Source organism: Pristiophorus japonicus, chromosome 1, assembly GCF_044704955.1.
Source record: "Pristiophorus japonicus isolate sPriJap1 chromosome 1, sPriJap1.hap1, whole genome shotgun sequence".
Lineage (NCBI taxonomy): Eukaryota > Metazoa > Chordata > Chondrichthyes > Pristiophoridae > Pristiophorus > Pristiophorus japonicus.
Genome location: NC_091977.1, coordinates 208,181,153 through 208,193,823, shown reverse-complemented (window position 1 = coordinate 208,193,823; position 12,671 = coordinate 208,181,153).

Here is a 12,671-nt window from a genome sequence, read left to right as displayed (position 1 = left end):
CATGCCTTAAGCACTCAAATTCAGTTACAAAAGGATGCGTTTATTTGTACTGCCAAAATGGCCAACATGTTCCACCATTTGTTTCTGGTTGGTCCCCTTGGTGGATAAGCCACTCCCCGATCTTTCACAGGAATGTGTCACTGGAATCGCCCATCCCAAGGTCTCACTGACTTTACAAATTCTAACTCAATCCACTTTGATTTCCTGAAGCGACAGAGGACAGAACTCTCCAGAAGACAGCAAGGGTCAGCCAAAGTCTCTTACCCCAGTTCAAGTGCATGCCTCCCCCAGCTGAAGTGCCTTACCCCAGTTCGAGTACATCCCGCCTCCAGTCGAAGTGCCTTACCCCAGTCCAAGTGCAACCCTTCCCCAGCTGAGGTGCCTAACCCCAGTTCAAGAGCATCCTTCCCCCCCACCATAGATGGGGCATTGTGTACGGATTGTTAACAGGTTCATTGGGAATGAAGTGAATAGTGACAGTGCCCCCGCAACCTCTCCCTTCCCCCCCTCCCAGCCTCACTCTCCCCCCCAGCCTTTCATTCACCTCTCCAGCTTCTCACTCTCTCTCCCCAACCCAGCCTCTATCACCCTCCCAATCTCTCACCCCCAAGCTCTCTCCTGCCCTCCCAACCTCACTCTCCCCTGCCCCAGCCTCTTACTCTCCCCCCCGCCAGCTTCTCTCCCCACCCCAAGCTCCCCCCACCACCAGCCTCACTCTACCGCCACCCACCCACCCGCCCCCCGCCCAGTCTCTCTCTCTCTTTCTCTCCCCCCTGTGATATATTCACAGAGCACAGCACACACACAGCTTTCTAACATGGCAGGCAGCTCTCGGAGGTCTCTGGAACTTCTGCTTCTGTTTAATTATTAACTCTGTATTTGCAGTACACAATACATCCACATCCACAGTGTGGAGCTACAAACATTGCAAGCTAACAGACATTACACCCCCCCCCCCCCCCGCCATAGCCTCGCTCTCTCTCTCTCCCCCCTCAGCCTCTCTCTCTTCCTTCCCCAGCCACCCGCCACAGCAGCTGCTCTCTCCCCGCCGCCACTGCCACGTGGGACACGCAGCTTACAGGAGACCCGGTCGGCCAGAGGTGCAGCAGCTCGGTCGAAGAACCCATGGAGCAATAACATGGTCGGACTGATTGCCCAGCCTCTCCTTCACCATCGGGCCCCTCCTGCTGCCATCGGGCCCAGGTCGGCCGGGGGGGGAGAGAGTTGGAGCCTTAGGTCCTGCTTCTGACACCACGTGATACGGTCAGGAGGTGGGTGGGGCTTGAAAGGGGGCGGGCTTTTCACCTGTCGGTCAAAATAGTACAGTATGAGCAATGGAGGTGGGGAGCAGGGCTGGACAGACGTGTGGACATAATTGTTGGGCCAATCTGGCTGTCAACTGACAAAAAATAATAATTTGGCAGCCGTGGCAGTGCGCCCTCCCCTTTAAGGGCAGCCGTGCCGCCATTCTACTGAGAGTGCACCAACACAAAAAGCTGTCGGAGGCACCGACCGGTGGTAGGGCCGCTCCTACGGGGCAATACCAGGAAAGGGGCCATTTCCTGAGGGGCTATTTCATGAGGGCATCCCTGCCAATTGGTAAGGGGTCGGTGTGTGCCTGCCGTGGCAGGAAACTAGGCGGAGCTGTTCCGGGCACAAAACTCACAACGGGCCATTTACAAAATGGCGGCCCCTCCACAGCACCGCCCCGTGGCCGCCAGTTTCAGGAGGGAATTTCAGTCCCAATTAATTCCCTCCACTTGCAAAATTGTACCTGTACTTGACCTTCACTCTACAGTATAGACACTGCTTCAGTCTCACTGAGGAGCAGGACAAGACACTGCATCTAATGTGGTTAAGTACCAGTGTTTCTGTGTAACAATATGGCCATGTTGTATTTCAACAATGCTGCAAACAATTAGGGGCCGAAATTGCCCCCCTCCTTAAGGCCTGCTACGACCGCAAATCAGTGGCCACGTTGCGGAGTGGAGTGACCGCCGACTTTTGGTTGAATGGTCGCTGCTAGCCCAATTGCCCTCCTGTGTTTTCCCGGCGGTGCCCCGATCTCCCTGCTACCACTCCGCTGCTGCCAATCAGTGTTAAGCACGTCATCACCATGCGCACCGCCAATCCACCCCCTCAATGGCGATGTTCCCCTTGGAAAATCTTTGGCTAGCCCAGCTGTGCCAAGCAACCTTTTCCCCAGTGGTCCAGTGAGGCTGTGGCCTTCTCCAGCGGTGGTGTGGCATCCACTAAAGGGGAGGACCTAGTGCCACAGCCGCCATGTTTTTTTTTTGTTGGTCAACTGCTATGTTGACTCAACAATTATGCTGGCGGTGCGGCCAAAACTCTCCCTGGTGGCCCAGTGGGCCGAAGTTTAAAAAGCATGGAGGTTCTCCCCTTTAGTTTATAGGCCCCCAAATAATAACTTCATGGTGGGGCAGGCAATAATCAAGGGAATAATGGAGGCATGTGAAAAAGGAACGGCAGTAATCGTGGGGGATTTTAACCTACATATTGATTGGTCAAATCAAATCGCACGGGGTAGCCTGGAGGAGGAATTCATAGAATGCATACAGGATTGTTTCTTAGAACAGTATGTGACAGAACCTACAAGGAAGCAAGCTATCTTAGATCTGGTCCTAAGTAAAAGATCCTCTCGGAATGAGTGATCACAGTATGGTTGAATTTGTAATACAGATTGAGGGTGAGGAAGTAGTGTCTCAAACGAGCGGACTGTGCTAAAACAAAGGGGACTACAGTGGGATGAGGGCAGAGTTGGAAAAAGTAGACTGGAAACACAGACTAAATGGTGGCACAATTGAGGAACAGTGGAGGACTTTTAAGGAGCTCTTTCATAGTGCTCAACGAAAATATATTCCAGTGAAAAAGAAGGGCGGTAAGAGAAGGGATAACCAGCCGTGGATAACCAAGGAAATAAAGGAGAGTATCAAATTAAAAAACAATGCGTATAAGGTGGCCAAGGTTAGTGGGAAAATAGAAGATTCGGAAAATTTTAAACAACAGCAAAGAATGACGAAGAAAGCAATAAAGAAAGGAAAGACAGATTACGAAGGTAAACTTGCGCAAAACATAAAAACGGATAGTAAAAGCTTTTACAGATATATAAAATGGAAAAGAGTGACTAAAGTAAATGTTGGTCCCTTAGAAGATGAGAAGGGGGATTTAATAATGGGAAATGTGGAAATGGCTGAGACCTTAAACAATTATTTTGCTTCGGTCTTCACAGTGGAAGACATAAAAACCATGCCAAAAAGGGCTGGTCACAGGAATGTGGGAAGGGAGGACCTTGAGACAATCACTATCACTAGGGGGTTAGTGCTGGACAGGCTAGTGGGACTCAAGGTAGACAAGTCCCCTGGTCCTGATGAAATACATCCCAGGGTATTAAAAGAGATGGCGGGAGTTATAGCAGATGTATTCGTTATAATCTACCAAAATTCTTTGGACTCTGGGGAGGTACCAGCGGATTGGAAAGCAGCTAATATAACGCCTCTGTTTAAAAAAGGGGGCAGACAAAAGGCAGGTAACTATAGGCCGGTTGGTTTAACATCTGTAGTGGGGAAAATGTGAGAAACTATCATTAAGGAAGAAATAGCGGGACATCGAGATAAGAATAGTGCAATCAAGCAGACGCAACATGGATTCATGAAGGGGAAATCATGTTTAACTAATTTACTGGAATTCTTTGAGGATATAACGAGCATGGTGGATAGAGGTGTACCGATGGATGTGGTGCATTTAGATTTTCAAAAGGCATTCGATAAGGTGCCACACAAAAAGTTACTGCAGAAGATAAAGGTACGCGGAGTCAGAGGAAATGTATTAGCATGGATAGAGAATTGGCTGGCTAACAGAAAGCAAAGAGTCGGGATAAATGGGTCCTTTTTGGGTTGGAAATCGGTGGTTAGTGGTGTGCCACAGGGATCGGTGCTGGGACCACAACTGTTTACAATATACATAGATGACCTGGAAGAGGGGACAGAGTGTAGTGTAACAAAATTTGCAGATGATACAAAGATCAGTGGAAAAGCGGGTTGTGTAGAGGACACAGAGATGCTGCAAAGAGATTTAGATAGGTTAAGTGAATGGGCTAAGGTTTGGCAGATGGAATACAATGTCGGAAAGTGTGAGGTCATCCATCTTGGGAAAAAAAACAGTAAAAGGGAATATTATTTGAATGGGGAGAAATTACGACATGCTGCGGTGCAGAGGGACCTGGGGGTCATTGTGCATGAAACTCTTTTAGAGTCTACCTGCAAAAAATAAAACATTAAACCATGCCACTCGACCTGGGTGACACACCAGACATTTACAAGGCCCTTTTTATCCTTTTTTTTTTGTGTTTTTCTTTTTTTTGTTTTTTTTGGGGGCACTAAAATCACAATTTTCCCAGTGCCCCCTATAAAAGGGAAGGGGACACTAAAAGCACCGGCAATTAAAACAAATTAAACTTTAAAACGTAAAATCAAATTAAAATTTGGTTGCCGGGCGTGATGATGCACTCCAGTCCCTCCGGTGCCCACCTCTCACGGAAGGCCGCGAGCGTACCGGTGGACACCGCGTGCTCCATCTCCAAGGACACCCTGGACCGGATGTAAGAGCAGAAGAGAGGCAGGCAGTCAGGTTGAACGACCCCCTCGACCGCCCGCTGCCTGGACCGGCTGATGGCACCCTTGGCCGTGCCCAGGAGCAGTCCTACGAGGAGGCCTTCGGACCTACCCGCTCCCCTCCGCACAGGGTGCCCAAAGATCAGGAGAGTGGGACTGAAGTGCAGCCAGAATTTCAGGAGCAGCCCCTTCAAATAATGGAACAGGGGCTGCAACCTCGTGCACTCAATAAAAACATGGAACACGGACTCCTCCAGACCGCAGAAATTGCAGGCGGCCTGGGAGTCCGTGAACAGGCTTAAAAATTTGTTGCACGGCACTGCTCCATGCACCACCCTCCAGGCCAAGTCCCTGACGAATAGTGGGAGGACCACTGCGTAGAGTGCCCTCCATCGGGGACCCCCGCCTCGTCCGGACGGCAAGATGGTACGCCATGGCGTGTTCGGACGGCAGGCGAGGATGGCAAAGTTGAAAGTGTGGAGGAGCAGCCCGTACAAGAAACCCCTCCGCGCGGAACTGAAAGGCACGGAGGGGATTTCCCCGAGGCGGCTCAAGTTGTGATCCTTGTGCATGAAACTCTTTTAGACCTTGTGCATGAAACTCTTTTGAGTTTACCTGCGAAAACATAAAACATTAAACGGTGCCACCCGACCTGGGTGACACTTCAGACATTTACAAGGCCCTTTTTTTTTTCCCCCCCCTTTTTTTGTTTTTTTTTGTGTTTTTCTTTTTTTTTTTTGGGCACTAAAATCACAATTTTCCCCAGTGCCCCCTATAAAAGGGAAGGGGGACACTAAAAGCACCGGCAATTAAAACAAATTGAACTTAAAAAACGTAAAATCAAATTAAAATTTGGTTGCCGGGCGTGATGATGCACTCCAGTCCCTCCGGTGCCCACCTCTCGCGGAAGGCCGCAAGCGTACCGGTGGACACCGCGTGCTCCATCTCCAAGGACACCCTGGACCGGATATAAGAGCAGAAGAGAGGCAGGCAGTCAGGTTGAACGACCCCCTCGACCGCCCGCTGCCTGGACCGGCTGATGGCACCCTTGGCCGTGCCCAGGAGCAGTCCTACGAGGAGGCCTTCGGACCTACCCGCTCCCCTCCGCACAGGGTGCCCAAAGATCAGGAGAGTGGGACTGAAGTGCAGCCAGAATTTCAGGAGCAGCCCCTTCAAATAATGGAACAGGGGCTGCAACCTCGTGCACTCAAGAAAAACATGGAACACGGACTCCTCCAGACCGCAGAAATTGCAGGCGGCCTGGGAGTCCGTGAACCGGCTTAAAAATTTGTTGCACGGCACTGCTCCGTGCACCACCCTCCAGGCCAAGTCCCCGATGAATAGTGGGAGGACCCCTGCGTAGAGTGCCCTCCATCGGGGACCCCCGCCTCCTCCGGACGGCAAGATGGTACGCCATGGCGTGTCCGGACGGCCGGCGAGGATGGCAAAGTTGAGGGTGTGCAGGAGCAGCCCGTACAGGAAACCCCTCCGCGCGGAACTGAATGGCACGGAGGGGATTTCCCCGAGGCGGCTCAAGTTGTGAGGCGCCGGCCCCCGAGGGAGGTTCCGGGGTTTGGCGCCGATGAGGAATTCCGTCCGGACGGGGGTCAGTTCGGACGGGATCTCCCCACGTGCTTGAGCCTCCTCGATGCACCTAACGGAGTCAGGGTCCAGAGCTGTTTTTAGCGACTCGATGGCATCGGCCGCGTGGCGGACGTTGGCAGAGTTTAGGCGCCGCGCCAGCGTGTCTGGCGCCATCCAGCCCACTCCTCCGCCATCGAGCAGGTCCCTGACCCTGGTCACCTCACCAGCCACAGCCCTCTCTTCCGACCACCACATGAAACCTCGGCCATGGAGGTACGGATTCCCGAGCAGCGGCTCCTGCAGGACGGCCGCCACTCCAGCCGGCGGAGAGCTGCGCTTGGTGGAGACTTTGTTCCAGACCCTGATGAGTTCCCTGTAAAAGACAGGCAGCTCCCAGAGGGCGGTCCTGGCACCCCCCAAGTTCACAAACAGGAGCTGCGTGTCATAATTGAGGTCGCGCTGCTGGCGGAAGAAATACCTCGCCAGAGCACACCACCTAGGAGGGGGCTCGACGTAAAGGTATCTCTGCAGGGTCTGAAGACGGAAAGTCGCGAGCTGGGCGCTGACGCACACCAACGACTGACCGCCCTCCTCAAGCGGGAGACTCAAGACCGCGGCAGAGACCCAGTGCTTCCTGTTGTTCCAGAAGAAGTCCACCAGCTTCTTCTGTATCTTGGCGACAAACGCAGGGGGAGGGGTCAAAGTGACCAGCCGGTACCACAACATTGCGGCCACCAGCTGGTTTACGACTAGCGCTCGACCCCTGTAGGACAGCACTCGGAGCAGTCCTGTCCAGCGCCCTAGGCGAGCGGCGACCTTGGCCTCCAGCTCCTGCCAGTTCGCCGGCCAGGCTCCCTCGTCGGGGCTAAGGTAGACTCCCAGATAGAGGAGATGGGTCGTGCTCCAGGCAAAAGGCCTGAGCTCCTCCGGCAGGGAGTCCACCCGCCACTGACCGACCAGGCGTCCGGAACATTTCTCCCAGTTGATCCTGGCGGAGGACGCGGCCGAGTAAATCTCCTGGCACTCACGCATCCTCCGCAGGTCAGCGGGATCCTCTACCGCGAGGAGCACGTCATCGGCGTAAGCCGAGAGGACGACCTCCACGCCCGGCCCTTGCAGAGCCAGTCCCGTCAACCTCGTCCGCAAGAGGCGCAGGAAAGGCTCCACGCAAACGGCGTATAACTGGCTGGACATGGGGCATCCCTGGCGCACCCCTCTCCTAAAGCGAAGGGGCGCCATCAAGGACCCGTTAACCTTAATCAGACACTCCGCGGCGGCGTACAAAAGTCGGATCCGGGCGACGAAATGCGTCCCGAACCCGAAAGCGCGCAGAGTTCCGAGCAGATAGTCGTGATCCACCCTGTCGAACGCCTTCTCTTGGTCGAGGGATAGGAAGGCGACCGACAGACCAGCCTCCTGGGAACAATGGATGAGGTCCCGGACCAGATGGATGTTATCGTGGATTGTCCGGCCCGGGACCGTGTAGGACTGGTCGGGGTGGATCATGTGGTCCAGCACGGCACCAAGGCGAGCAGACATCGCCCTGGCGAAGATTTTGTAGTCCGTGCTGAGGAGGGAGACCGGGCGCCAGTTCTTAAGGAGGCGGAGATCGCCCTTCTTAGGCAGCAGGACGATGACTGCCCTGCGCCAAGAGAGGGGCATCTCCCCGGTCGCCAGACTTTCCCCCAGGACCGGCGCGTAGTCGCCCCCCAGGACGTCCCAGAACGCCCTGTAGAACTCCACGGTCAGCCCGTCCAGCCCCGGGGATTTTCCCCTCGAGAGCCGGTCGAGGGCACCGGTCAGCTCCGCCAGGCTTAGCGGAGCTTCCAGATTTTCGGCGCCCTCCGGGCTGACCTTCGGCAGGTCCTCCCACAAAACTCTACGCGCTTCCTCGCTGGACGGATCCGGAGAGAACAGAGCCCCGTAATATTCACGGGCCCTGTTGTTGACGCCCTCCGGATCCGAGACGAGAGAGCCGTCGTCGGCCAGCAGCGTCAAGAGCTGCTTACGGACACTCTGCCTTTTTTCCAGCGAGTAGAAGAAGGGGGAGCCGCGGTCCAGATCCCGCAGGAACCGGATCCGCGACCTCACGAACGCGCCTCTGGACCCGACGAGCTGCAGGTCCTTCAGCGCGGCCTTCTTCGCTTCGTACACCGTCCGCAGGGCCGGGTCCTGGACGACTTGACCGAGACGGGCACCCAGGTCGAGCACCTCTTTTTCTAGGCGCCCGACTCTGGCCGCCCGCCTCTTGGTCGACCCCCTCGCGTACTCTTGACAGAAGACGCGGACGTGAGCCTTGCCCACGTCCCACCATAGCCTCAAGGAGGGGAAGCCCCCCTGCTTCCTTCTCCAGTCGGACCAGAATCGACGGAACGAGTCCTGGAACCGCACGTCCTCCAGCAGCCGGTTGTTAAAGTGCCAGTACGCGGACCCCGTCCTCGCGCGGAGCGAAACGAGCTCCGCCCACACCAGGTGGTGGTCCGAACACGGCACCGGCCGCATGGAGGCCGCCGGGACACCGGAAACGTACGCCCGAGACACGTAAAGGAGGTCGACTCTAGACCATCCAACTCCAGGCCTCACCCAAGTAAAGGCGCTGGAATCGGGGTGGAGATTTCGCCAGACGTCCACCAAGTCGAAGGACCCGACCAGGTCCCTCAACTTCTCCATCGCCGTCATGCACTGCGGGGCACCGGAGCTGTCCCTCGCCTCGAGGGTGCAGTTAAAATCCCCCCCGAGGACAATGCAGTCGCCGACGTCGACGGAGCCAAGAAGAGCGGACACCTCTTCAAAGAAGCGCGTCTGCTGCGGGCCGGGCTGAGGGGCGTACACATTCACGAGATGGAGCGGCACGTCCCCCAGGCGAACCGTTACGTGCAGCAAGCGGCCTGGCACGGGCTCCTCGACCCCCAAGATCTCCGGCTGAAAATGCGGGCCCAGCAAGATGGCCACCCCACTAGAAATGGCGGTGAGGTGGCTCATGCGGACCTCTCCTTGCCATTCCAGGAGCCACGTGGCTTCGTCTCCCGGAACGGTGTGGGTTTCTTGCAGGAAGCACACCGCATATTTCCCCTCCCGCAGGAGCGAAAAATTGTCAAATCTACGGCGTGCCCCTCTGCCGCCGTTGATGTTGAGGCTGGCTATGGTTATCTTCATGGCAAAAGCATAGTGCAACCTCTACCTTAGCCTATTGTGGGGGAGGGAGTGGAGTTGTTTGTTGACCTCCACTCCATCAGCAGCCCAGCGAGGAACTTTTTGAGCCGGCGCAGCTCAAGGCCTTGAGCCTTTGATAAGGGCCCGCCCGCGGCCATGGTTTTAGCGGCGGCGCGGACGGACGCGACGAGCAGCCCCGGCTCGGACCATCTTTCCAGGGCCAGACGGGCTTGGTCGCGGCGACCCCGGCACTGGACCAAAAAGTCCCGGAGTTCCCCTGCGGGAATGAGGAGGGCCTCAGTGGCGGCCGCGAGCAGATCCACCGCCTCACTGGCGATGGACTCGAGATCTTCACCCGCGTCCTCCACCGAGTCCCCGTCCCCCTCCGGGAGGTCGCCGCTAGCAGCCGGCCCGTCGACCGCACGAGGTACGGCAAACGGCCCGGCCGCTCCATTTGGCCCTGGCTCTGCCCCGATCCCACCCCCAGGATCGTCGGCAGAGGAGTCCCCACTGGGCTCTTTTAAAATTGGTGCTGGGTCGGGAAGCGACAGCGGAAGGGGTTCCCCCTCCGCCCCAGGAACCGGGGAACAGGGAGAGACCTGGTCAAAGTAATGTTCCAGGTCCTCCAATTCCCCCAGCTCCCTCCCCGCCGCCACCCCCCAGCCCAGCATGTACGGATTCCATAAAATTGGCATTTTCAGAGTCGAGCAAATCCCGGGGGCAGTTGGGTATTGGCTGGGCGGGCTCAGGTTCGGCCTTTTCGGCCCCGCCCGCCTCAGTCCCCGGGACGCTCGACCCGACGGCTACGCATTCCTCCGCGGTCCCCACGCCCCCCACGACAGGCAGATCTTCCACGCCATCCCCAGGAGGCAGCGGCTGGGCAGCCTTGACTGCCTCACCCTCCCCGGGGACAGACTCCTCGCGCCTGCAGCGCAATTTGGGGGCGCTGGTGGGGGACGCGGGACACGCGGCGGGCACCGCCTCCTCCACGGAGGGATGTTGTTCCCCCTCCGCCTCATTGGGGCGGTGCCTCTTTTTGTTCCTGGGTGTGCGCGAAGGCAGGGAGACCTCTATGTCTGCCGAGGCCTCCCGCTCCGCCCCCCCCTTTTCCTTTTCTTGCCTGCGCCCGGGCCCCTCCGCAGTATTGGTCAAGGGCTCAGGCACGGGCTCAGGGCACCCCGCGCTCGCCGGTGACGGGGTTGGGCTGAGCGCGGTGGTCAAATTTTCCGGCGCACTGAGGGGACTCGCCTCTTGATGTTTTGCCTTCTTCCGCGCCTTCTTTCCGGTCGGACGCTCTCCCTCCCCCCCGCCGGAGGCCCTGAAAACAAAGGCCTCCGACAATGCCCGCGCACCTACGGCTCCCGGCACGCGGACGCAACTAGGGGGAGGGGTGGCGGCGGCGCCAGCCTTGGCCGCCTTCGGTGGTTTGGCGGCCTTGGAGGCGGGGCAGTTCTTGCGAACGTGCCCCACCTCTCTGCAGGCATGGCACCGCACGCCGTCCGACGTCCAGAAGACGCGGTAGGCAGTCCCCTCGTGCACCACATTAAAGTGCCCTTCTGTCATGTCCTCCCGCGCCAGCCGGACAAAGAGCTGGCGGCGGAAGGAGAACACGTGGCGCAGGCTGTTCTCCCTGAGGCCGAGCGGTATGGGGTTGATCCCCGACCTTACCTCCCCCAGTTGGTGTAGGTGAGGGAGGAGGAGCTCAGCGGAAACAAAGGGCGGGACGTTTGACACGATGACCCTCTGCGCGGTGGCCTCGAGAGGGTCCACCGGCAGAAACGTCCCGCCCACCGTGAGCCCCTTTTCAAGGGCCAGGGACATCGCCCGCTCCGACCCCAGGAAGAAAACAGCCTTCCCAGACACCTTGGAGGCCGCGACAATGGCCAAGGGGCCGACTACCCCAGCCATCGCCCGCACGCACTCCTCAATGCTCATTGTGGGGTGAGTGTAGCTCTTGACCCCGTGTTTTTTGGTGATTAATCTGAAAGGTGGCAGGGCAGCGGGTGGCGCAGGAGGTGCCGTGGAAGCGGTTGCCACCTGCGCATACGTCTTCACTGGCCCTGCCACCGGCGTGGATGGGGTCGCCATCACGGGGTCCCTTTAAGGGCTACACCCACCCCAAAGTCACAGGCCTTAATGGTCTTAATTGGCCTCGTTTGATTAGACTGAGCAGAGGAGCCCTTAATGAGGTACCTCTCCCCTAGTTGGCAATTGGGGAGGGGCCTTGCTCCCTCTGCTCAGTTGTCTCAATTGTTTGTTTGTTGTTTTTTCATTGATTTGGGAGGAAAAGGGCTCTCAGAGAGAGAGGGGAGAATCAGAGTAACAGGGAAAGAGAGAGGGGGGTGGGAAGCGGGGGGGAACTGCGAGGGCAGGTCTCCCCTCGCAGCTGTGGGTGGGTGCACTCCCCAGATGGCAAAACACACAAGCACAGTCTTTGGGTTGGTCTTCAGGTGGAGGGAGAAGATGTCTTCACCTGGGGTAGCTAGAGCCACCAGGCACACACTCCTAACGATGTTAATTGGATAAATGAGAAAAATCTTCAGCCTGGTAGCTCCAGCTATCCCAGGCTAGGCAAATGTGGGGGGTGGGGGGGGTTCCAATTGTGGGGAGGGCCTAGTTGTAAGCACGGCCCCCACGCACACTTCCACACACACACACACACCCCGCGATGTTCCGGCCCTCAGTGGTCTTCTTTCCTCCCCCCACCGATACAACAAAGTCTGTTTGGGAAATGCACCCACACCCACCTGTAGAAAGTGTAGAGTCCCCTTCCTTCCACACTGGATTTTGTTGGTTTTTCCCCCTCTCTCCAACTCTTTGCAGAAATGGTAAAGTTGTTTAAAGTTTTCTTTTCTCCTCCTCTCCCTCTGGGTGAAAGTTGGTGGTGAAGCCCCTTCCTTCCTTCTCTTCCTGGGCTGGTCTCAGGGCTCTCCAGGCAGGAGCTCAAGTTGCTAGCTGCTCTCCTCACTGCTCACAGCTCCAACTGAGCAGGACACGCCTCCACTGCTCCACAATTGGTCCTTGTGCATGAAACTCTTTTGAGTTTACCTGCGAAAACATAAAACATGTATCCGTGCCACCCGACCTGGATGACACACACAAGACATTTACAAGGCCCTTTTTTGTTTTTTTTGGGGTTTTTTTGTGGTTTTTTTTTTTTGGGCACTAAAATCAAATTTTTCCTTTTTTCCAGTGCCCCCTATAAAAGGAGAGGGGGACACTAAAAGCACCGGCAATTAAAACAAATTAAACTTAAAAAACGTAAAATCAACTTAAAATTTGGTTGCCGGGCGTGATGATGCA